This window comes from Trichosurus vulpecula, chromosome 7 (genome assembly GCF_011100635.1).
Source record: "Trichosurus vulpecula isolate mTriVul1 chromosome 7, mTriVul1.pri, whole genome shotgun sequence".
NCBI classification, from domain to species: Eukaryota; Metazoa; Chordata; class Mammalia; order Diprotodontia; family Phalangeridae; genus Trichosurus; species Trichosurus vulpecula.
In genome coordinates this window covers 272,422,638-272,446,985 of record NC_050579.1, presented here as the reverse complement: position 1 = coordinate 272,446,985, position 24,348 = coordinate 272,422,638, and the positions used below count along the sequence as shown (strand labels likewise).

The window sequence follows — 24,348 nt, the reverse complement described above, 5'->3', positions numbered from 1 at the left end:
GTACCAGAGGCCTGGTAGGTCCTTTTGACTTGCTATCTGCTAAATATGATGGTTATAAAACATTACTATCTAATGTAATAAATTTTATAAGCCTAGAGAGAGTTCTATGTGTTTATTTGTTTGTTTGGCATCTGAAATGTTTGTTTTTAGGTATTATGAAAGGTGAAGAATAGATGATAGTGTAAATAAGAATTTAAGTCACTTGAATTATTGGGCTTTAAAAATTTTAATTAAATTTTCTTATGTTATACTTTTTAAACAAGCATTTTAAAGGATATATATATATCCTTTAAAAATCCCAAAGATCAAAGATGATCATGCAATAGGTACAATATGTAAATTACTTATATTCTTCTCTGTAACTATGTAACACTAGATATAACAGTTTTCAGGGTGAAGAGTGAACCATTCAGACAAGTTTTCTGATAAACTTTCAAAAAAGTATGATCTTTAAAATTATGTAAGCTTTTGGTATTTACCAGAATCTACTGAAGTGGTAATCTAGTTTTTAGTAGCAAATTCTGTAGCTTATAGAACTAATGTTTCCTTCCTTTGCATTAATTCATTCTAAAAGAAAGGAATCATTCAGGAAATAAGAGTAAGAAAGCCTGAGGTCCTTCTCATTTTGTGAGTAAAAAAGACTTAACTTATATGAACTGATAGGGAGATTTTTAAATATTTTCTGTTGACCTGGATGAAATAGTACACTTAGTTTTTGTTTTAATCACAATCATTTCTAGGTAAAATTACTAAAAATCTAGAATGTTTTGTTAAAATAAACATTTAAGTTTTAGAATACATAGGCTTACCCTCTTAGTTAAGAATAATTTGCATGTCTATTGCTTTTGGAGATAATTGTCTGATGGTTCATTACAAACACTGATACCATTAATAGTAACGTTTTCCATTGAATAGTAGTACTTCTCTGACTTCACAAACAATGTGTTTTAGTAAAAAAAAAAGTAACCTTTTAGCTCTCTGATGTAGCTACATAAGTAATCTTAAAATCTGGATAAATGTTTTACTGTGTATACTATTTACTTTGTAAAAATAAAACTAGTGTCATTCTGAATTATAAAGATTAAGCTTTTATTCAACAAGAATGAATATTTTTGTAGACAAAATGTATTAAATTGATTCTTTATTATCTGTTTAAATGAATGTGATCTGTAAAATCTATCTTGGGTAATAACTTAAATAACTATATAGAATGTAGTTTGGGTATATTTTTGTACAATTTAAAATCAGTGCTACAGTCTATAAGTTACAGAACAGTTTTAAATATGCATTCATAGAGGGAGTTTCTATGGGAATTCCTATCCTGATGAATCTGTGGATCTGGTACTCCCAAAATTGTAACCAAATGTCGATTTTAGTTTTGAGTGTGTTTGCCCTATTCACACCAGATGAAGAGAATAGTGTTATGGGAAGAAGGGAATAAACATTTATAAAGTGCCTACTCTGTGCCAGGCACTCTATATCATTTGATCCTTACAACCACCTTGGTAGGTAGGTGCTTTATTATCCCCTTTACAGTTAAGGAGACAGCTAAACAGAACTTGAGTGCCCCAGGGTCACACAGTGAGTAAGTGTGTGAATTGCCCAGGGTTACTGGGAGTAAGTGTATGAGGCTGGATTTTAACTTGGGTCTTCTTACTCCAAGACCAGCACTCTCACTGCACCACCTAGCTAGTTACCTCATCTCCTGTTGAAGAATAGTAAGTCTGAATTTCCCAAATGATAATGGTTATAAAATTCAAATGATGAAAAACAAACCAGACAACTTAAAAGAACTTTTAGTACTATCCACAGAAATGAAATGGCTTTTCTTACTGAGATGATTTTTTCACAGAATTTGATGTGTGATGGGGGCCTTAGTGGCTAGCTAGTCCACCCCATACTCAAAAAGGATCCCCACTATAATTTACCTTAGTGGTCATCCAGTCTTTGAAGACCTCCAATACCACCACCCCTCTTGGCAGTCCCTTCCAATTTTGAGCCACTCTAATTTTTATAGGAGGATTTTTTGACATCAAGCCTGAATTTACCTCAAGGCAACTTCTACCCAATGTTGCTGGTCCTGCCTTTTGGGGCCAACTAGAACAAGTCTAATTCTTTTTCCATGTGATAAGTTGGAACTTGAAATAACTTGTTATAGCTATGCTGTCCTCCCAGAATCTTCTTCAGACTAAACAGACACCCCTCATTCTTTCAACTGATCCTCATATAATATGGTCTCAAGGCCCTTCACCATTATCTGGCTTATTAATTTTCTTCTTAAACTGTAGTGCCCAGAACTGAATACTCTACTCTGGATATTGTCTAGCTTTGGGCAGAACTATTGGACACCTTATTCCTGGAAATCATGCCTCTCTTAACGCAGCCCAAGATTGCATTAGCCACTTCATACTGCTGACTCATGTTGAGTTTGCAATCCACTAAAACCCCCAGATCTTTTTTAGACAACCTGCTGTCTGACTGTGTTTTCCTCATTCTCTGCTTTTGAAGTTGATTTTTTTAACCTAATTATAAGACTTTACCTTTATCCCTACTGAATTTCATCTTCAATTCAGCCTGGTGCCCAGCATGTCAGGATCTTTTTGAAGCTGTGTGCATATTTGATGAACATGCCACCTAAACCCTGTCTGTAGTTCAGGGCCAAGTGCAGATCCTTAATGGAGCCTACTGGAGACGTTTGCCACGTTGATATTGAATCGTTAACAACTACCCTTGGAGTCTGGCTGGTCATTCAGTTCTGAACCTATCTCATTAATTGTATTGTTTGATTTACATTTTTCCATCTTCACAGACTAACATGGCATACTTTAGTAGATGTTTTCATATAATCTAGGTATACTGTAGCGACAAGATTCCCCTGATCTACCAGTTGAGTAACCCTGTCAAAAAAGGAAATAAGGTTAGTCTGGCATGACCTGTTCCTTAAGAAGCCATGCTGACTCTTTGTAATCACCACTTCCCTTAATGGATCTTTACTAGCTATCTCTTTAATGATTTGTCCTACAATTTTCTTGGGAGTCAAAGCCTAGCCCATTAGCAGGTAGTTTGCAGAATATTCTTTTTCCTTTTTTTGCAAATTGAGAGCCTTCTCCAGTCTTCTGGTACCTCTTCTGCTTTCCATGGTCTTTCAGATAAATGTATTACTGACAGTGGCTTTGCAGTCATATCTACTAGTTATCTTAGTACCCTGAGTATGTGGTTTGTTCCCATCAAGGGCAACTAAATGCTCTTAATATCTCCTTTACTTGTCTCAGATATTAGCTCCCTGTTAGCCATTTTAATTGTCATTTCCAGTGCAAAAGTCATTCACCTTGACACAGAAAATAAGCAAAATAGTAATTGAACTCTGCTGTATTCTCTGTTGATCCTTGGCTATTATCATGACTTCTTGAAGTTCCTTGGAGAGATGACCTATCCCTTCTTTCATCCTCTTTTCTCTAGTATAGCTCAGTGCCCCCCCCCACTCCTGTTCATTGTCTTTAGCTTCCTACACCAGCCTCACATGCTTAACTTTTTAGCACTTCTGACTTTTTCTATAGGGTTGTGCCATATTCTTATAGTTATCTTCTGTACATTTGTTTTTTAAAAATCTGTCCATATCACCTTTTTTAGATAATACCCATTTTTCTTCATTGGAATTGTTCCTTTTTATGTCTAGAGTATTTCATTCTTGAGCATTTCTCATTACTCCTGGGCTTTCCCTGTAGAATTTTAATCCATAGGATCCTACCTTTCCTTTCTCTGACTCGTTGAAATTCTCCTCCCCTCTCCCCCCAAATTTTAAGGAGGCATAAGAGAGTATAACTGGATTTTCCTCTCTTTATCACAAATTCTAGGAGGGAGTAGTCACTTTTCTCCAGGGTACCCCATCATTTTTCACTCCAGCAGTCAGTTCTGTAACAGTGAGAATCAGATTCAGAATAGAATTTCCCCTTATTGGTTCCTCTGCCTTTTAAACACTGAAATTATCATTAAGAGAAGTAAAAAGGTTAATAGTTGGTTGGCTCTGGGCAGAGAGAGAACTTTAGTAGCCATCAGGATAATTGAAGCTCCAGGCTCTGTGCCAGGCTTGTGATCTGTTTCTTAAACTTGCTATTTATTTCTTCTTTCTGTTTAGGTGGTCTGTAGCATAGTCTGATAACAAAATTGCTTCTGTTTTTCCTGCCACTGACCTTCACCCAAATGTTTTCCACAGTGCTTCCCCTGCTTTGCTTCCTGGATTTCCTCGTGTCAGTTATCCAGTTTCTTTTGAATAGAGTATACCCATCCAGAGCTATATTCTGGTTATGAGTTTCAGTGATAACCAAGTCTCCAGTTATAACCGTAAGGTCATATTTGCTTCGTTCTGTTATGGCCTCTAGTTCTTGTTGCCTAAAACCTTATCCATTTGAAGTATGAAATAGAATTATGAATATACAATAATAAATGTTAGACCTGGAAGAAAACTCAAGATCTAGTACATTCTAGTTGTTCCTGAAAGACTACGCCTGATCTTTCCAGTTTGTTGTCCTTTTATTCTTGGTTCCTCAAGGACAAAGATTTACATGGTGGTCCTATGTAGTATTTTAAATACAATTCAACAAATATTATTTAATCAATTTGCTAATCGTATATGGAATTCTATGCTTAGGTACTGGAAGTCCAAGGAGTTCACAGTATAGTGGGATAATATGACAAATTCAAATATAACTAATATAAAATAAATGGTAAGTATATTAGGGAGGTGTAAAGAAAGTGCTTTGTTAGGTTGAAGGTAGAATAGACTAGGGAAGGCTTCATGAAGGAGGTGGCAACATTTGGTTTGACTTTAAAGAATGGGTATGAATTTTTCATAGGAGAAAATGTATTGAGGCGATGTGTATGAAATTATCATACGATATGATTATGTGAGAGAGAGCTAACACAGTGAATGACGGTCAAGATTAAAAAGATTTTTATAGGAGCACTCAATGGGCCATATTCTAATAAAAAGGAATTTAACAGGGATAAATGTAAAGTGTAAAACTTGGCTTCGCAAGTACAGGAAGTGGAAGGTGTGGTTAGGTCACAGTTGCTGTGAAAAAGGTCTGGAAGTGTTAATTGAATGGAAGCTCAAAATGAGTAAAACTGTGACATGGCAACCAAAAAATTGAATTCAGTCTTGCACTGCATTTGGAGAGTCATAGGGTCTTGATTAAAGAAACTGATCGATACTCTGATTAGAACACATCCGAGATAGTGTGTTCCTTTCTTGGTCCCACACACCTTTCTTACTCCTCCTCTAGTGTTTTGCACACATTCGATGCCTAATAATGTGATATACACTTTTGTGTGCTAATAAATTGGCAGAAAGTCCTCTTCTGTGCATATTTGTCTGTACTGTTTTAAGTAGGAAAACCAGCAGGCAGGTAACAGTAGTACAGTAAGAATCATGGAATTTAAGAGTTGGCCATCTGGTACATCCTGTACACAAAGGAATCCCTAACCAATGGAATGTACATGATGAGCGACCATCTAGTCTCTGCTTCAAGACCTCTAAGGAGGTAGAATTCACTACCACTTGAGGTGTGCCCTTCTATTTTGGACAGCTCTAATTATTATGTGGTTTTTCCTGATGTTAAGCCTAAATAGGACTCTGCCGCTTCCACCTGTTGGTTCTAGTTCTGCCCTCTGGGGTCAAACAGAGCAAATCTTATCTTCCTCTTAAATATGATAGCCCTTCAAATACTTGACCATAGTCATCATGTCCTCCTGAATCTTTTCTCTAGGATAAACCTGCCCAGTTCCTTCAACAGGTCCTCATATATGGTGAATTCAAGGCCCCTTGCCATCCTTATTTCCCTCCTTTGGAAAGTCTCCAGTTTCTCAATGCCTTTCTTAAAAATGTGGTGCCCAGAACTGGAAGAGAGAAGACTGCTGCTGAAGAACAACCTTTTTTTTTTTTTTCTTTGCCATAACCTGCTCTCCAGAGTTCAAGTAAATGGGTAGGAGTATTACTCTCTGTAATTGTACATTTAATACTGAACACACAAGCCATGTTATGCTATCGTAGACCCCACAGTTGTAAGCTCCATGAGTCAGGAGCTATGTCTTAATTATCTTTTTATCTTCCCCTGTGTCCTGAGTTCATAACCTCAGCTTTTATTGTTTGACTCCTCACTTCTCTTCACTGTATATATCCAGTCAGTTGCCAGAGCTCATCATTTCTACTTCTACAGTATCCCTTCCATCTTGTTCCCTTTCTCACTTATAGCTAACATCTTAGTTCAGGTCTTCATCACCTCTTTTCTGGACTATTACAGTAGCCTCCTAATTGATCTCCCAGCCTCTAGTCCCAGGGTGGGGAACTTTTGGCCTCGAGGCTGCACGTGGTCCTCTAGGTCCTAGGGTGGGACTTTTTGACTGAGTCCAAGTTTTATTAAGGGGATTTGTTCTGTGAAGTTTGGATTCAGTCAAAGTGCCACATTTGAGGACCTAGAGGGCCATGTGTGCCCTTGAGGCCAAAGGTTCCCCACTCTTGCTTTGGTCTTTCTCTTCTCTCATGGAGCCTCCACATAACTGCCAAATTATTACCTCCCTCCCCATTTATTTACGATTTAAAAACCAAAACTTTTTTTTTCTTCTTAAGTTTTAAGTTCCAAATTCTCTCCCTACCTCTCGCCCCTCCTCCATCCATTGAGAAGGCAATCAGTATGATGTCAATTATACATATGAAGTCATGCAAAACATTTTCCTATTAGCTATGTTGCCAAAAAGAAAGGCAAGAAAAATAGAGATAGTGAAAAAAGTATGTTTGAATCTGCTCTCAGGAGGTCATGAGTTCTCTTCCTGGAGGCAGATCCCACTTTTAATCATGGGTCCTTTGAAATTGTTTTGGATCATTGTATTGATCAGAGTACTTAAGTCTTTGACAGTTGATCATTGTACAGTATTGCTGTTACTCTGTGCAGTGTTCTGCTCACTTCACTTTGTATCAGTTCCAAATGACTCTTCCTGTAGCACTAGTCTGACTTACCAGTTCTCTGCTCAAGCACTTTCAGTGGGTCCTGTTGCCTTTATGGTTCATATCGGCCTACTTCTACAGGCTCATTTCCCTTTTGTTCACTCTGGGTTCCAGCCAAACTGGCCCTCTTGCTTGGCTGTTCTCCAAACTCGGTATTTCTCGTCCTGCCTTATTCCTTTGCTCAGGCTCTAGACTAGGCATTTCTTCTCACCTCCACCTCTTAGAATTCCTTGTTTCCTTCAAGACTTGGCTCCTGTGCCCCACCACCTGTGTAAAGCCCTCTGTAGAAATTTGTTAGTGATCTTTGTCTTAAAATTGTGTACATCCTTAAGCTGCATATATGTTTTGCCCTCATCTCCACAGAAGAATGTAAATTATTGAGGGCATGGGCTATTTTTTACTTTGCATTTGTGTCCTTAGTGACTAGCATAGTTTTTTTTTACCTAGTAGGTGCTTAGTAAATGCTTATTGTATTATTCTCTTTGGGGAGTTGGATGTTCATGGAGGATTTATGCATCATTTTTTTAAAAAAGCAAAATACTTTAAGAAATTTAGCTTTAAGATATTTTCATAAATTTAGTTGCATCTTTCCACAGTGATTTAACTTTGTACAGAATTATCTTTGTGATAAAATATTAGAACTTGAGAGGCACACAGTAAATAATTTTACCTTTTTTCCCCAGAAGTCAAATGATTTAAATAATTCCTAAAAATAGAAAATTTTCTTTCAGTTTATTAAATTCTAAATTTAGACGGAAAAAAAAAAGAAATTCATCCAAATTAAATCTCACCCACTACCTATGGCAGTCTATGAAGTGTCCCTGACCTCTGCAAAGAAGGGAGGGAGATACACTTTCTCACTTCTTGGACCACTCTTGGCCATTTTAGTCACACAGCTTTCATCTTTGTGGGTTTCTCTTTCTGTGTCCTTTGAGGTCGTATGTATATTCCTAGTTTTGCTTACTCATTCTGCTTCAGTTAATTTATTTTTTTTTATTTTTTTATTTTACTGCTTCAGTTAATTTAAATATTCCCAGGGATCTCTTGAATTTTTCATAAACATCGTTTTTCACTGCATATTCCGTAACTTGTTTAGCCACTCCCTAATTGATGTGCATCTATTTTATTTCTTGTTCATTACCACAAAAAATGCTGCCATGAATATTTTGGAATATGTGGGACCTTTCTCTCTTTGACCTTTTAGGTATAAGATGTCTGGCAGTGGGATCTCTGGGTCAGAGTATAAGGATAATTCCAGATAACTGTATAGAATGCTTTTCTTTTCTTTTCTTTTTTTTGTTTACTTAAGATTTTTAGTTTTCAGCATTGATTTCCACAAGATTTTGAATTACAAATTTTCTCCCCATTTCTGTCCTTCCCCCCACTCCAAGATGGCATATATTCTGATTGCTCCGTTCCCCAGTGAGCCCTCCCTTCTGTCACCCCACTCCTCCCCATCCCCTTCTCCCTTACTTTCTTGTAGGGCAAGATAGATTTCTATGCTCCATTGCCTGTATATCTTATTTCCCAGTTGCATGCAAAACAACTTTTTTTTTTTTTTGGAACATCTGCTTTTAAAACTTTGAGTTCCAAATTCTCTCCCCTCTTCCCTCCCCACCCACCCTCCCTAAGAAGGCAAGCAATTCAATATAGGTCACACATGTATCATTATGTAAAACCCTTCCACAATACTCATGTTGTGAAAGACTAACTATATTTTGCTCCCTCCTATCCAGTCCCCCTTTATTCAATTTTCTCCCTTGACCCTGTCCCTTTTCAAAAGTGTTTGCTTTTGATTACCTCCTCCCCCATCTGCCCTCCCTTTTATCGTCCCCCCTTTTTTATCTCCTTCCTTCTTCTTTCCTGTGGGGTAAGATACCCAGTTGAGTGTGTATGTTATTCCCTCCTCAAGTCAAATCCCATGAGAGCAAGATTCACTCATTCCCCCTCACCTGTCCCCTCTTCCCTTCCAACAGGACTGCTTTTTCTTGCCATGGGATAATTTACCCCATTCTATCTCTCCCTTTCTCCCTCTCTCACTTTTTCCTCTCTCATCCCTTAATTTGATTTTATTTTTTTAGATATCCCTTCATATTCAACTCACCCTGTGCCCTCTGTCTATATGTATATATGTATATGTATATATATATATATGTATGTATGTATGTATGTATGTATGTATGTATATTCCCTTCAGCTACCCTAATACTGAGGTCTCATGAGTTACGCACACCATTTTTCCATGTAGGAATGTAAACAAAACAGTTCAACTTTAGTAAGTCCCTTGTGATTTCTCTTTCTTGTTTACCTTTTCATGCTTCTCTTGATTCTTGTGTTTGAAAGTCAAATTTTCTATTCAGCTCTGGTCTTTTCACTGAGAAAGCTTGAAAGTCCTCTATTCTATTGAAATTGCGTGTTTTGCCTTGGAGCATGATACTCAGTTTTGCTGGGTAGGTGATTCTTGGTTTTAATCCTAGCTCCACTGACCTCCAGAATATCATATTCCAAGCCCTTCAATCCCTTAATGTATAGAATGCTTTTCTTTCAATTCTTAAACACCTGCATACAACAAAAATGACTTTTTGTTCTTCTGTTTCATGTTATTGATAACAGTATACTGATAAAATTATTTTTCATTTTATCCTAATCCGTTATCCCCCAAAATTTCTTTTACTTGTTGAATGTAGCCAGAGACATTTTCTTTTCCCTGTTTTTTGACTGAAACTGAAATTAACTTGGTTCTTCCTCTATATTTTCTGACATGGTGGCTTTTTGTTGCACACCCTAACATGTTTTTGCGGGGTTTGTGGATCATTTTGATTGTGGCTAGAAGTGGCTTCTTAAAGCTATGTGTATTAATTTAAACTTGAATTCACCAGAGCTTTTAAGACCCTTTGCCATATGGTTTTGCCATATGCATCCTGGCTTGTGTTTTCTGTTCTAGCTTTGCAAACCTGGTGCAGGGGAAATCCAAATGCTGTCCCTCCCTTTCTGGATGGAGCCAGTTATCCAACTCCTCAGGCCTCATTTCCTAATCTGTAAAAGAGCAGCCTGCAAGCTGCTTTAGTGTCCATGGCATATTTTAGAAAACATCTAGAGACACACTTAAAGTAAGAACATTGATTGGGCAGCTCTCCTAGGGATTGGTTTATGGGCAGACATGGACTAGAGTCACACAGCATATGAAGAAGGCATGGGGGGATGAGTTTTGATCTGTACTTATAGAGGGAGATAGCCGTATCAGTGACATTTAGAGTCATAGAATACCTGAAGCAATACTACCTCCTTCACAAGGTAATTGTCAGGAAAGTGTTTGGAAAGCTGCAAAACAATGCGTGTATGCATGTATACACAAAAAACTATATCTGCAGATGTAAATGAGCTATTAGTAGTGCTTTCGTTAAGTTACCTGCTTTTCTCATGGAACCATCACTCAGTTGCCCTGGGAAAATTACTTTTTTTCTCTGCCTAGCTATATCTTTTTCCTCCTTCAGAACTGTTGAAGATTTACTTCCTCCATGCAGCTTTTCCCAACCTTATCTGGCTACAGACACGGTTCAGTGCCTTGCACATGTAAATATTTGATTGAATGGCTTCTCCAGCCTCTACTTTTTGTCTTCTCAGTTAATTAACATTTATGTTTTGATCTTTTGTATAATTATAGTTAAGCTATAGAATCATATAGTGTTAGTGCTGGAGGGGGTTTTAAAAATGTGAAAGTCCAATCTGATTTTATAGATGAAGAAATTGAAGCCCAGAGGGGTCATGTGATTTAATCTTACAGTTAGCTTGTTGGTTACATGCGTATTCTTGTGAGTATTTGTTTTTACATGTTGAATATATATATAATTGGATCTTTCTTCCTCAAGAGATTGGGAAATTTTCGAGGGCAGAGAAGCTTATCTTGTTTAAAACTTCCCAGTTTTAGTTATGTGTTATGTATGTAGAAAGTGTACAGCAAGCTTTTTTAACCAACTATTTGTCATTTTCAGGTTCTCAGGCTGTATTATCACAGATGGAAAAAGGAAAAAAAAAACCTAGTTTGGCTTTTTAGTATCTGTATCATGAACTATTTCAGAGTAACTAGGATTCTTGAGTATACCTATTAACAGAGGGATATCATTGTTCTCTTTTAGATAGAGTAATTAAAATTCAGAAAACTTATAAATCTTCTTTGAACTATTAGATTTAAAGTTTTCCCTTTCCCTCAGTTTTTAACCCATCTACCAACAAGCAGCCAGATTTGAAATTTCATATTCCTCCTTTGTCCTCCCATTGGAGGTGCCAGTGAATCAAATGACCAAATAAAACGTTTTCTAACTGGAAGGGTTAGGAGCCTAGAATCATCACTTCTTGGCTAATCTAGCATTGATTAGTGGTCTCTTTGGCAGCACATATACAGAAATTGGAATGATGCAGAGATTAGTGTGGCCCTGCACTAGGATGACATGTAAATTCATGAAATGTTTCACTTTTTTGGATCGAAAGTAAAATAAAATTGAATTTTAGAAAGTTGAGTATTTTGAGACTTAGCGTCAATTGAGGTAGAAAAGCCTTCTAATATGTCCTTGGTTTACTTTCCCTTAAATTTCCATTGGATTCTTATGTACCAAACATAACCAGCTTTATTTTTGCCCCTCAGATGTTTTCAGGAAAGGACAAGATTTTGTTGTAATAGAAGGTCCTATTTGGGGGATGAGGGTTGGAAGAAGATTGTTACTAGGAAATGACATTGGTGTAAAAAACAAAAACAGTAAAACATTTTTAAAAAGAAAGAAGTAGCTTATATGCCTTAGGTGTACATTTTGTCCTTCTATATCTTTTTTTTAAGTTAAATTTTGTTTCTTTTAATCAGCAAAAATCTGCCTTCTTTCCCCCCAACACCAATTGAGAACGGAAAAGAAACAAACCACTTGTTACAAATATGTTTGGTCAAAGTATATTTCTGCATCGACTGTGACAGCGCACATTTAATATGTGCAAATACAGGGAAACAAAAATATACATCATGAACAACACACACACATGATAACAAATTAAGGATGTACAAAAGTATTCTTAGGTTTTAGAGATCCACGTATGTGTTGGTCTCATTCTGCCCTCTGAGCCCTTTGGTGGTCACTTCCAAAAGCTTTCACAGTTCTTTTTTCTACAGCACTGTTGTCACTGCATAAATTGTTCTGTTGGTTCTCCTCACTTCACTCTGCATCAGTTCATGTGGGTCTTCCTGGTTTTCTCTGAAACTGTCGCCTTCATCGTATCTGACAGCATTCCTTACGGTATTCCATCACATATACCGTAACTTCTTCAAACCATTCCCCAGTTGTTGGGCCGTCTCTCAGATTCTCATTCTTTGCTACTTCAGAAGAGCTATGAATGTTTGGGGGACATCTTTAAAGTTTGTTTGGCTTAGTGGTACAGTGGATAGAGCGTCTGGCCTAGAGTCAGGAAGACCTGAGTTCAAATTCAGCCTCAGATGCACGCTATCATTGTTACCCTAGGTAGGTCAGTTTAGCGACTGACTGCCTCGTTTCCTCATGTGTAAAATGGGGATAGTCATGGCGCCCGTCTCCCAAGGTGGTTGTGAGGATTGAATGAGGTAACTCTTGTAAAGCACTTAGCCCGGCGCCTGGCATACAGTAAGCACTATGTAAATGCTGGCTGTTACGATTCTGGAATCACGCGTGATGCTGTCTGTTGCTCCTTGGTACTTGAATTCTTTCTTTCTGATTCTGTGTAGTATTTTTTTTTTTCTTTGATTAGTAGCTCTGGATTTAGACTATAATATCCTTGGGAGTTTTCATCTTGGAGTTATTTTCAGGTGACCAGTGAATTTTTTCAATTTATACTTTGCCCTCTGGTTGTGAGAGGTCAGGGCGGTTTTCTTTTATGATTTATACAAATGTATCTGGGCAATTTTTTCCTGCCGTGACTTTCAGAGATTAGATATTAGATTACAGCAACTTAAACTAATTTAAGACTCTTAAATTATTCCTCCTTGATCTCTTTTCCAGGTCAGTTGTTTTTGCTATGATGCACCTTACATTTTCTTCTGTTTTTTCTCTGTCTCTTGACTTTGTTTTAATGTTTCTTGTTACATCATGGAACTAATGCCTCATATTTGATCTTTTCTAATTTGGGGGGGAGTTTGTTGGTTATGCCCAGCTGGTAATTCCCTTCAGTTCCTTCTTCTGAGGCTCTCATTTTTTTCCATTTTTCCCTCTGGTATTTTCATACATAAAAACATTTAAAAATTATTCTTTTTTACTTGCTTTATCTCTTAAGGAGTTCTAGTTGAACTTGTACTGGAGCTGTGTTTTTCTTTGAGACTTTGTTTTTGGTGTCATTCTCTTGGGTTTGTGTCTTAAGTGTCCTTGTTATTTTTTTTTGTTGGGATTCTTTTTTTGTTTGATTTTCTTCCAGCCTGCTTTTTTACTTTGGACTTTATGTTAGGGTCTCATTCTGTTCACTTGTGGAAGGAACGTCCAGAATGGTCCTCCAGCTGCTTTCTTTTGAGGTATTGAGTATTGTGTTATTCCGGTATCTTGAGGATGGCTTAGGCTGATGACTTGAAAGCTTTCAGTGCTCCCGCAGTGGTCTGATCCAGGGCAAAGTCAGATAGTCTGATTATACTGACCCTCTGAGCTCTACAGGTTCCTGACTTGAGTTTGGGTCCAAGTATACTGCTGTTGATTTTAGCTTTATCAGCCAGCTGGACAGCTCTGCTGGTTCTTAGGGACAGACCTGTAGGCTTGCTTTTGCTGTGGGATTCCCACCTTGATTATTCCTCTGCAGACTTTAGACTGGGCTAGAGGTTGGAACTGAGACCCCATTCCACATCCTGAGGTCTGAGCCACTGCTTGCTTCTGAACTTGTTTTTTGCTCTGTACACAACTCAGCCCTGACTACTCTTCCTTATCATGGATTACTTCCTCTAAGTGCAGATCCCTTCCTCAGTTTATTTAGAATCTGTGACCTGGAACTGAGAATGAGCAACAGAGCTGCTGGTTGGCATCTCTTTCTGTACCAGACACAAGGTCAGGCCCCTATATTCCAGAACTAGAGCTTTTTTTTTTTATCTCCTGGTGCCTAGCCACTCTGTAGTCTGATATGTTCCATACCCACTAGTTCCTGGCCAGACCCCATCCTATATCCATAGACTTCTCTGTCTCCCTGTGCCAACCCCAGCTGGAAAAATGACTTACTGATTTTTTTTTTTTGAATTTCCTGATCAGGATTCAGTCTAGTGTATTTTCTAGGTCTTTTTGGAGGAAAAGTGTTGTTTTGCTGGTTTTTTTTTTTTTTGGTTTGTTTGCATTGTGGGGTCAAGGATGGTTCTCTGTACTTTGTTTTTGTCTTGACAGTGAAAGAACTACCTCTGAGTTTCTCTCTTTGACTCTCTACATGTTCTTATTGATCCCATTTACTTCTACAATTTCAATTAGAATGCAGGTGATTTTTCAAGTCTTACTCTTCAACGGCTACCTTTCTCTTCCTGCTCCAAATTCATGTGTCTGTTTTTTGGACACTTAGATGTTCCTCTAGCTTCTAATTCAGCTTGCCCAAAATTGAGCTTATTACTACTCCTGCCTGCACACTCATTCATTTTTTTCTTTTTGTTCCCACTTAATTGTATTTTATTTTTCCAATTATATGTAAAGATAGTTTTCAACATTCATTTTTTTAATAAGATTTTGAGTTTCAAAGTTTTCTCTCTCTCTCCCCAAGACAGCAAGCAGTCTGATGGAGGTTATAAACATACAATCATGTTAAACATATTTCTACATTAGTTATGTTGTGAAAAGAAGAATCAGAACAAAACGGAAAAACCATGAGAAAGAAAAAACAAAAAAAAGTGAAAATTGTATGCTTCGACTTGCATTCGGACTCAGTAGTTCTCGATGTGAATGGCATCTTCCATCATGAGTCCTTTGTTATCGTCTTAGATTATTGAATTGCTGAGAAGAGCTAAGTCTGTCACGGCTGATCGTTGCATAGTGTTCCTGTTGCTGTGTAGTGTTCTCCTGGTTCTGCTTACATCACTCAGCATCAGTTCATGCAAGTCTTTCCAGGTTTTTCTGAAGTCTGCTTGCTCATCACTTGTTATAGCACAAAAGTATCCCATTATACACATCCATCCTTACTTAGGTATTTCTGGTAATGATCAGTATTAGTTTTCTAGTCAACTTGAGTCCAAAAACTTGAATTTGTTTTGACTCTTCCTTTTGTCTCCTTAATCTTTCCACTTCATTCAAATCCAGTTAGTTGCCAGGTCCTATACAGATTGTTCCTGCATAATATCTTGAATTTATTCTTTTCCCTTTCTTGCTGCCTAGTTCAGGTTCCATCTGCCTTTTAGTTGGGCTATTGCTATAACCTCGTCTCTAGTTACTTGTTCCTTCTTCCAATTCTGTCAGCTATTGCTAGAGTCATTTTCCTAAAGCATAGGTCTGTTCATGTTTCTATCCTTCTTACAAAGCTTCAGTGATTTCTGCCGTCTATTAAAATTCAGACTTTTAGTTTTATTCAAGAGCCTTCATAATCTGTCTCCAGCCAACTGTACCTTATACCAACAGTCTTCTGTTGTCTGTAGTTGCTAGTCCCCAAATGTATCCTATTTTTTCATCTTCAGCCTGTCACTCTTGCTGTTCCCTTACTTAGAATTTCTTGGGCCCTTACTGTATGTACCTTTATCTATTGAAATCCTGTCCATTTTTTCCAGGCCATGCTCACATGTGTCTTTGGCTCATGTATGTGTTTGACTCACATTTTTATTTTTTGAAGGCTCCTCTCTTTACCCTATCCAGAGCTGAACATGCCTTCTTTTGGATTGCTGTATTACTTTATGCCTCTCTGGTACCTGTATGCCATGAGTTTGTGTATATAGTTTATTTCCCCTTCTAGATTTTAAATAAAAGGATTAGATGAAAAGAAATTTTAAAAATTTGTCATTAGACATTTAGTTTTTGAAAGGACCGACAAGGTATGGCATTTATTGTAGTTCTGAAATAGGATTCTCATTCTTCCCACATGTTTTTCCATTTTGTTTTAGAGCCTACATGGGGAAGCTAGTACTTTTCATTTTTGGAAGGGGAAAGGATGTAGAAATGAGTGAAATAAAAAGGTAATAATTTTTTTCACTTGTCAGTGATCCAGCCCTTGTTTTTTAAGTGCATTTTTAATTCATCTTTTGTCTTTTATGTTACCTGTATTTCACAGTGTATTGCCGTTTCCTTCCCAGGGGATTATCCTGACCCACAAAGAATAAAAGAGAAAAAAGAACAATTCAGCAAAACTTAGCAATGTATCAGTCATCTCTGACATTTACACACTCAGAGTGTTCCATGTCTCTGAGGAAGGGAAAGAGTTGCCTTTTTCTTTGTCTTTTTTGAGGCTAGTCGTGGTCATGATTTTGCAGTATTCAGTTTCATTTGTTGTTTTCTTTCCATTTATATTGGTTTTATGCATGTTGTTTCCCTAGTTCTATACTTCATTTTTGTACCAATTCATATAAGTCTTCTCAAGTTTCTCTGTAGACATAATTTTTGTATAGCATAGTGACACTGTTACATTCACGTGCCACAATGGATTTAACCATTCCTCAGTAGATGAGCATCTACTTTTTCCTAGTTCTTTGGTATTTCAGAAGGTGTTGCTATGAATAATTTAAGGCATTTTTGTCTTTGACCTCTTTGGGGTAAAAAAAAATCTATAAAGGTAAAATGTATAAACATATATGTACATATTATGTATACATATATTATATGCATATATATGTAGCAGTGGAATCTCTGGATCAGAGGTCATGGGCATTTTAGTCATTCTATTCTCATAATTACAGATTGCTTTAGAATAGCTGGATCAATTCACAACTTTGCTAACTACTAGTCTTTTTGTAATATCTGCTATTGACTTCCCAACTTTTGTCATCTTTGCCATTTGCTTGGTTGTGAAGTAAAACCTGGGAGGTACCGGGATTTGCATTTCTCTTAGTGATTTGGAACATTCTTTCATGATAAATAGATTGTAATTCTCTTGAGACCTGTTTGTTTCTGTCTTTGGGCAACCATCCTCTCAATCACCCAGGCTTGCAAACTAGGTGTCATCCTTGACTCTTAACTCACCTCTGCTCTCTGAATCTAATCTGTTGCTAAGAGCTATTTATTTTACCTTTATAACATCTCTTGCATACTCTCCTTCCTCTCCTCTGACACTTCTACCACCCTTGTGCAGGCCCTTATCCCCTTACACCTGGATTATTATAATAACCTACTTGTTGGTCACCTTGCCAGAAATCTTTCCCCACTCCAGTACCTTCTTCCACACAGCCATTAAAGTGATCTTCCTAAAGTGCAGGTCAGGCCATGTCATCCTCTCTTCTTTCCCCCTCCCTCCCAATCAATAAATTCTAGTGACTCCCTATCACTTCCATGATCAAACATAAAATCTTCTGTTTGGTATTCAAAGACCTTTATAACTTGCCTCCTTCCTCTTGCTTTTCCAGTTTTCTTACCACTCTTCCCTCCCACCCCACACCTTCTCCCAGTATACTGTTCTATCCAGTGATAGATTTGGCCTCCTTGCTGTTATTCAAGTAAGGCACTCCTGACTTTGGGCATTTTCATTGCTCCAATGCCTGAAATGTTCTACCTCTTTATCTCTGCTTCCTGGCTTCGTTAGCTTTACTGAAGTACAAGCTAAAATTCTGCCTACTGCAAGAAATCTTTGCAATTTCCCTTTAATTCTAGTGCCTTCCATCAGTTGATTTTTTTCTGACTTATCCTGTATATAGCTTGTTTGTACACAATTGTTTGCGTGCTGTCTCCCAGACTCCTTGAAAGCAGAGCCTGTCTTTTGCTTTTTCTTGTTTCCCTGGCACAGTACCTGGGACATAGTAGGGCTTAATAAAATGCTTATTGTCTGACTGATCACTTCTCTGTTGAAGTGATATGTTTCTGTTAGCTGTTCGTAAATCTTGGAGGTCAAACCCTTATCACAAACATTTAAAATAGAGATGATTTTCCTTTTATATCCTGGATGCATTTTGTTCACACAAGTTTTTCAATTTCATATAATAAAAATTACTTTATCTTTGTAATTTCTTATATCCCTAGTCTGGTTAAGAATTCTCCCCACACCCACAGCCGTGAAAGGTATATGATTTCCTCTTTTTTAATGGTGCGATCTTTAATATTCAGGTCATGACTTTATTGTAGAATGTGGTATAAGATGTTTGTCTAAGCCGGTTTTCTGCCAGACTGCTTTCTGATTTTCTTAGCCATTCTTATCAAATACAGAGTTCTTTCCTAGATAATTTATATTTTGGCATTTATTGAATACTGAGCTCTTGAGTTGTCATTCCTGACTCTTCCTATTCTAGCCTATTCTTTGATTCTCTTCTTTTTTTAGCCACGAACAAATGATGCTCATAATTACTGCTTTCTAAAATAGTTTCAAGTCTTGAAGTGCTATTCCGTCTTCATTCCTACTTTTTTCCCATTATTTCTCTTGATGCTGTAGATCTTCTGCTCTTCCAAGTGAATTTTGTTACTATTCTATCTAGCTCTATGAAGCATCGTTTTGGTAGTTTGATTGCTGTGGCATTCTATCCATCAGTTGACTTGGGCAGTATTGTCATTTTTATTTTATTGACACCTCGGCTATGAGAATTGAGAATTGAGTACTCCTCTGCCTATTTAAAGTGTTCTTTATTTCTTTAAAGAATACTTTGTAATTGAGTGTAAACAAGTATTGAGTTTACTTTGGTATAATGATGCCCACATATTTTATGCATTTTGTAGTTATTTTGAATGGGATGCCTTTTTTTTTTAGACGTAATTGTGTTTTGAGGGACTTTTGATATATTAGCATAGTTTCTGAGATAATGGAAGCCATTCTGGGGGCTTAGTTTGGGTATTACAATGTTTTACTAATTTGTCATTATGTGGTATGGGTACTTTAAGTGTGAGATCCTTATGCAGAGATAATAAGCAGGTGAAGATGTTAGTAGAGCAATGTGTGACACATAGTAGAAGCTTAATAAATGTTTCTTGATGGAAAAAACCAAATCCTATTATTTTTGACATTTTTACTGTAAGTGAAACCAGAAGACAGAAATTGTAGCAAAATGGAAAGATAGCTTATAGGTTGTCTTGGAGATACAAATAAAGGAATTAGCAGGCTTGGTTTTGTTATGTGTTCAGGAACTTCATGAAACATTATTGCATATGATACTTGGTCATCTTGTGTGACAGTGCTTCTAAAAAGTATTTGCAAAAAGAGTGTTGTAAACATAGTTGCAGTTTATTGATTGCAAAGGATAAAGAGGTAGAGAAATTCTGTGATGATTTAAGTTTGACATTAGTGATTCTAATTTTATACAGCTGTTTCATTGAATGATATAAATCAATTACCATGACAAGGAGATAAGAAGAGCCTTAAAAATACTTTAAGTCAGTAAACACTTGATTTACTTGCCAAGTAGAAAGAGATGGGGGCCAAAGCCCAATACCAGTTGCCTTGTAAATTAGTTTGTAAAATCTCATGAAGAAGGATTATGGAAAATTCTGAGCTGAATTGCCTCATAAAACTGACAGGAGTATAGGGTAAATCAGTTTAAAGAAAGTTTGGTGTGTTGAACCTGAAAGTTGGTTGAAGGAAACAACAGGATAGGCGATAGAAAAATTTATATTACTTATACGTTTATTTATTCCCTTTAAACTTAGCGGATACATGCATGCATGGGGGCCAGACTAAGTCTGACTCCCTGAACAAAGAAATGAGGAAGCTTAAATACATTTTTTGCTCTCAACACAGCAGCCTGAATTACATCACTTTTATGACCTCCATGTATGTTAATTATGATACAAGACAAGGATTTTCCTTAATGAAATAGATTGTAAATACAGTAAGTCAGGATAGTTGACAAAGTGTCAATTGAAATTACAACCCAGGATCTCTGTGTTTAATTTGCCGTTAACATTCCATAACATAGCATATGCCCATAAAATATTAAGATAAAAAGTCACATAATTCAGGATAGTGTCTGGGGTCAAGGTTCTCACCCTTAATGGACGTGGACAGAGGAAGGAAAGAATGCTCTTAAATCAGCCCCATCTGGGCTTGTTGACATAAGATGGAGACATCTGTGAGCTTACTCAGAGAACAAAGAGACTGTTAGGGTTAGGCTTTTCTTCTGGTTAATCAGTTCAGGCTCTGAGTCTTATTGAAATTACAAAAATGATATAAAATGGTATAAAATGTTCCACAGGTGGGACACCCAGCTAAACAGTAGGACATTTAAGGTTGACAGTGGAAGGAGGACAACAAATAGAAGAAAAATGGAACAGATCTGCAAATTATTTTTTACCATCAAACACAGTAGAGCCACCACAGTTGAAACACTATAATTCTAGATGTATTTTCAGAGTTGGCAAAATGACACTAAAGAAAAATAGTTGGATTGGACAAAATGTACAAAAGGAGCTCTTTGCTGAAGGTGACACAATTGTGAGGTTCTCACAAGGTATCTAAAGAAGGGGAAAAATACCAAGGGTATAGAAAAAAAAAATCTTGTGTGTTATTAATACCTAAAAGAGACAAATGAGAGAATATCAACTATTAATCCATATCCTTTCTTATCATAAGGTAATAGGTTTAGAACTGGAAGGGATCATATTGAGTCTAGCCTTCTGTAAAGCATAAGGAGTTTGGTTTAACAGGATTCATGGCCATAACAATCTCTTGTTGCCAGGTGTTAGAGATATGAGTTCAGTGGTTCAAACCATCTCCACCACGTAGACTGTGTAGATTGTAAGGGCCAGGTGTCGCCTGTTTAGATTGTAAAGGTCAGGACCCTGGAGGGGTGGAGTGTAAGTGTAAAGCGGGTGGGAACTGGTCAGTGAGTGGGGAACGTTTAGGGTTGCAATACAAGAGCTAGGATGTTGTATGTGCCTTGATTGGCCCCCATCAAGGCCTGGGGTGATCTGTGTTTGCCTCAGCTGGCCCCCATTGAGGCTTGAGGGGATTTTAGGGGGAGTTGCACACTCCTTCCCCCTCTTCTCGCTCGCTCCTTTCAGAAGGGTGATTAGGGAATGCTGTAGGAATTGGTGCTCAGCAACCCTCATGAGGAGGTTAGGTAGAATAAAGTCTGTTTTGTTTAATTGTTAAACCTCTTTGAAGCTGTCTTTTCCTTTATAAAAGCAGATCAAAGAACCTGTGCTAGCAGACCATCCTGGGTGTGCTATGGTGCTTGCTAATACACCTCCTCATTGTACAGATGAGAAAAATGAGGTTGAGTGTTAAGTGATTTGCCCAGGGTTGCATATACAGTCCTAGACACAACGTCTAGTGTAGAATTTGAACTCGAGTCTTCCTCACTCAAGTCCAGTACTCTCTCTAGAGGAGAGGAAATGGTGGGGAAAGGAACAAACATTTATTACACACCTACTGTATGCCGTGCACTGCTTTATAAATACTGCTTTTGATCCTCCCCACAGTAGATAGGTGTTGGTATATATCCAATTAAAACTTTTTTTTATTTTGTGAATTTTTTTTAAGCTTAAATACAAAATGACAAAAGAAAAAAAATTGCCACGTACACAGCAGACTATAAGAGAGGATTTAATAGAAGACAAATTTCCATTTCAAGGAAAACTCCACATTGTTTTCAAAGCTTCCCAGATTTTCTTTTCTTCCACGTAGGTTTTCTTTTGTTCTCTGCTGTGCACTTTTTGCTTAATTTATTCTCCTTTCCTTCTGTCCCTCCCACCACCACCCTAAAGAAGGCTACAATTAAGCGCACACACACACCATGGAGATATGTGTGTATACATACACACATAGATATCTATAAACATACACATATGTACACTCACACACACATATATAAGACTGTACTATGCTTATTTCCTTATATCATCTATTTCTGTGAAATTGGATAGCATCTTCATAAGTTCAAGTCTTTCCATGTTTTTCTAAATCATTCAGATCATTTCCTGTGCTACAGCAATATTCCAACCCAGTCACATTGTATCTAAGAGCTAGTCTATCAAAGTTTTTTTCCCCAGTTTTCTGCATTCCTTCTATTCTTGGCTACATAGGTTTTTTACATAGGTATTTTAATGTAAAATAATTGAAATTATCCTTTTTACACTTCAGCAATACTTTAACCTTATAATATAGTTTAAGTTCTGATAGTGCTGAATCTGCTTCCTTTACACTTTTCGCCCCGGTTTTCTTTGAAGTTCCTGACCTGTTGTTCTTCCAAATGAAATTTATTATTTTTTCTAATTCAGCAAAACAATTTTTTAGTAATTTAATTGGGATGACATTGAATCAATAGATTAGGATTAGTTAGGTAAAATTGCCATCTTAAAAATTATATTGAAAAAAATTATATTGGCTTTACTCATGAACAATAAATATTACTTCAGTTATTTAGATTTGAGTTTACTTGTATAAAAAGTGTGTTATATTTATGTTCACGTAGTTCTTGTGTCGGTTTTGGCAGGTATACTCTCAGATATTTGGTACTGTCTAGATATTTTAAATGGTTTAAAACAATATTGAACAATGTTGCTTGACACAGGGTAGTTTCTCTTTTTTCACTTTTGATTAAATCTGTTTTAATGTTAACTTTGAGATTATGATTACTATCTATCTCTGCCCTTTTTACATACTAAATTTTACTCTTGCCCTTTATTTTATCTTTGTGTGTATCTCTCATTTTTATAATGTTTCCTGAAAGCAACATATTGTTGAATTCAAATTTTTAATCTGCTATCTGTTTCCATTTTATGGGTAAATTCATCCTCTTTACATTCTAAGCTACAATTACTTGTTTATTTTCCTCCCATTTTTCCAACTTGTCCGTGTCACTCCATGTACCCTATCCTTCCTCATTCCTCTGCTTTACTTCTGGCAACTACCTTGCCCTCCTATTTCCTTAGCCTACTCACCCTTCTAAAAGTCCCTTCCTTATTTTCCCTCCCCCACTCTAACCCCTTGCCCTTTTATTTCTTTCTCAATTTAGAAGACTTTTATCTCTCTATATATATATATCTATATATCTCTCTCTATATGTATATATCTGACCTTACTGAGTCCCTTATAATTGGTCTTTAACGTTTACTAATGTTATATGTTGAATTTTCTCTTAAGTTCTGGGGTGTTTGTCACAAAAACCTGAAAGTCTTTGAGTTCATTAAATGTCCATTTTTAAAATTCTGGATTATACTTAACTTTTCTGGGTAAGTTACCCTGGGTTGTAACCCTAGCTCTTTTGTCCTTCAAAGTAGAGCTGCTAGGTCTTGTCTAATCCTTGTTGTAGCTCTATGATATTTAAATTGTTTTGTTTTTTCCTTGTTTCTTCCAATATTTTCTCCTTAACCTGGGAGCTTTGAAACTTGGCTATGATATTCCTGTAAGTTTTCCTCCTGGGATCTTTTTCAGGTGGTGATTGGTAGGTTTTTCCTGTTTCTACTTTGCCTTCTTGTTCTAGAACTTCAGGGCAGTTTTCGTTGTTAATTTCTTGTTAAATATATCAAGATTATTTTTTATCGTAATTTTCAGGTAGTCCGACTATTCTTATATTATTTCTCCTCAATCTGTTCTTTAGATCAGTTGTTTTTCTGATGAGATGTTTCATTTTTTTCTTCTATTTTTCCATTCTTTTGATTTTCTTTTATGATTTCTTGATGTCCTGGTATGTCCTTAGCATCTCCTTGCCCAGTTCTAGTTTTCAAAGAATTATTTTCTTAAGTTTTTGATTCTCTGTTTCTAGTTGGTTGGCTCTCTTTTCATAAATTTTTTGATTGTGGATTGCTCTTATTTTTTTCTAATTTTCCTTGATTTCTCTAATTTAATTTTTAAAGTCCTTCCGAGAACTCTTTTTGTGCTTGGGACCATTTAACATTTCTTATTGAGAAAGGAGTGGCTTTTTAAGCTCCATTATCTTCCTCTGAATATGAACCCAGATCTTCTCTATGTCCTGTAGTAACTATCTATGGTTGGGTTCTTTCTCCTTTGCTGACTCATCTTTATTTATTTTGTTTTATTTTGTTTTTAGCAGCTATTAAGTTGTAGCCTTGAGGTATGGGGAATGATGCTGCAAGCCTCAGGGACCCAATCTTGGGCTCTCCTCTATACTCCTAAGCCACAGCTAGGGCCACACTGCCCCGCAAATAGTCTTGCTTCCCTCTGGTCCCTGCAAGTGTCCCCTCTGCCCTGAACTGGGAACTCTGCTTTCCTGTAAGTGCCCACAGCCAGCATGGTCCCTGCCCCTTGCTGCTATACTCACCAGGTTTATGCTTAGCTCCTCCCCACAGCCACAGCCCGGGATGCATCTG

General features: G+C 37.0%; 1 protein-coding gene and 1 non-coding gene across 6 annotated transcripts in view; both read left to right on the top strand.

Moving 5' to 3' along the window:
- ILRUN (inflammation and lipid regulator with UBA-like and NBR1-like domains) overlaps positions 1-24,348 on the top strand; it is a 109,900-nt gene that overhangs the window by 2,088 nt on the left and 83,464 nt on the right. The gene's annotated exons all lie outside the window — the stretch shown is intronic.
- On the top strand, positions 11,376-11,478 carry LOC118858917. Its single transcript, XR_005011030.1, has one exon. It is a non-coding gene; the product is annotated as a U6 spliceosomal RNA (small nuclear RNA).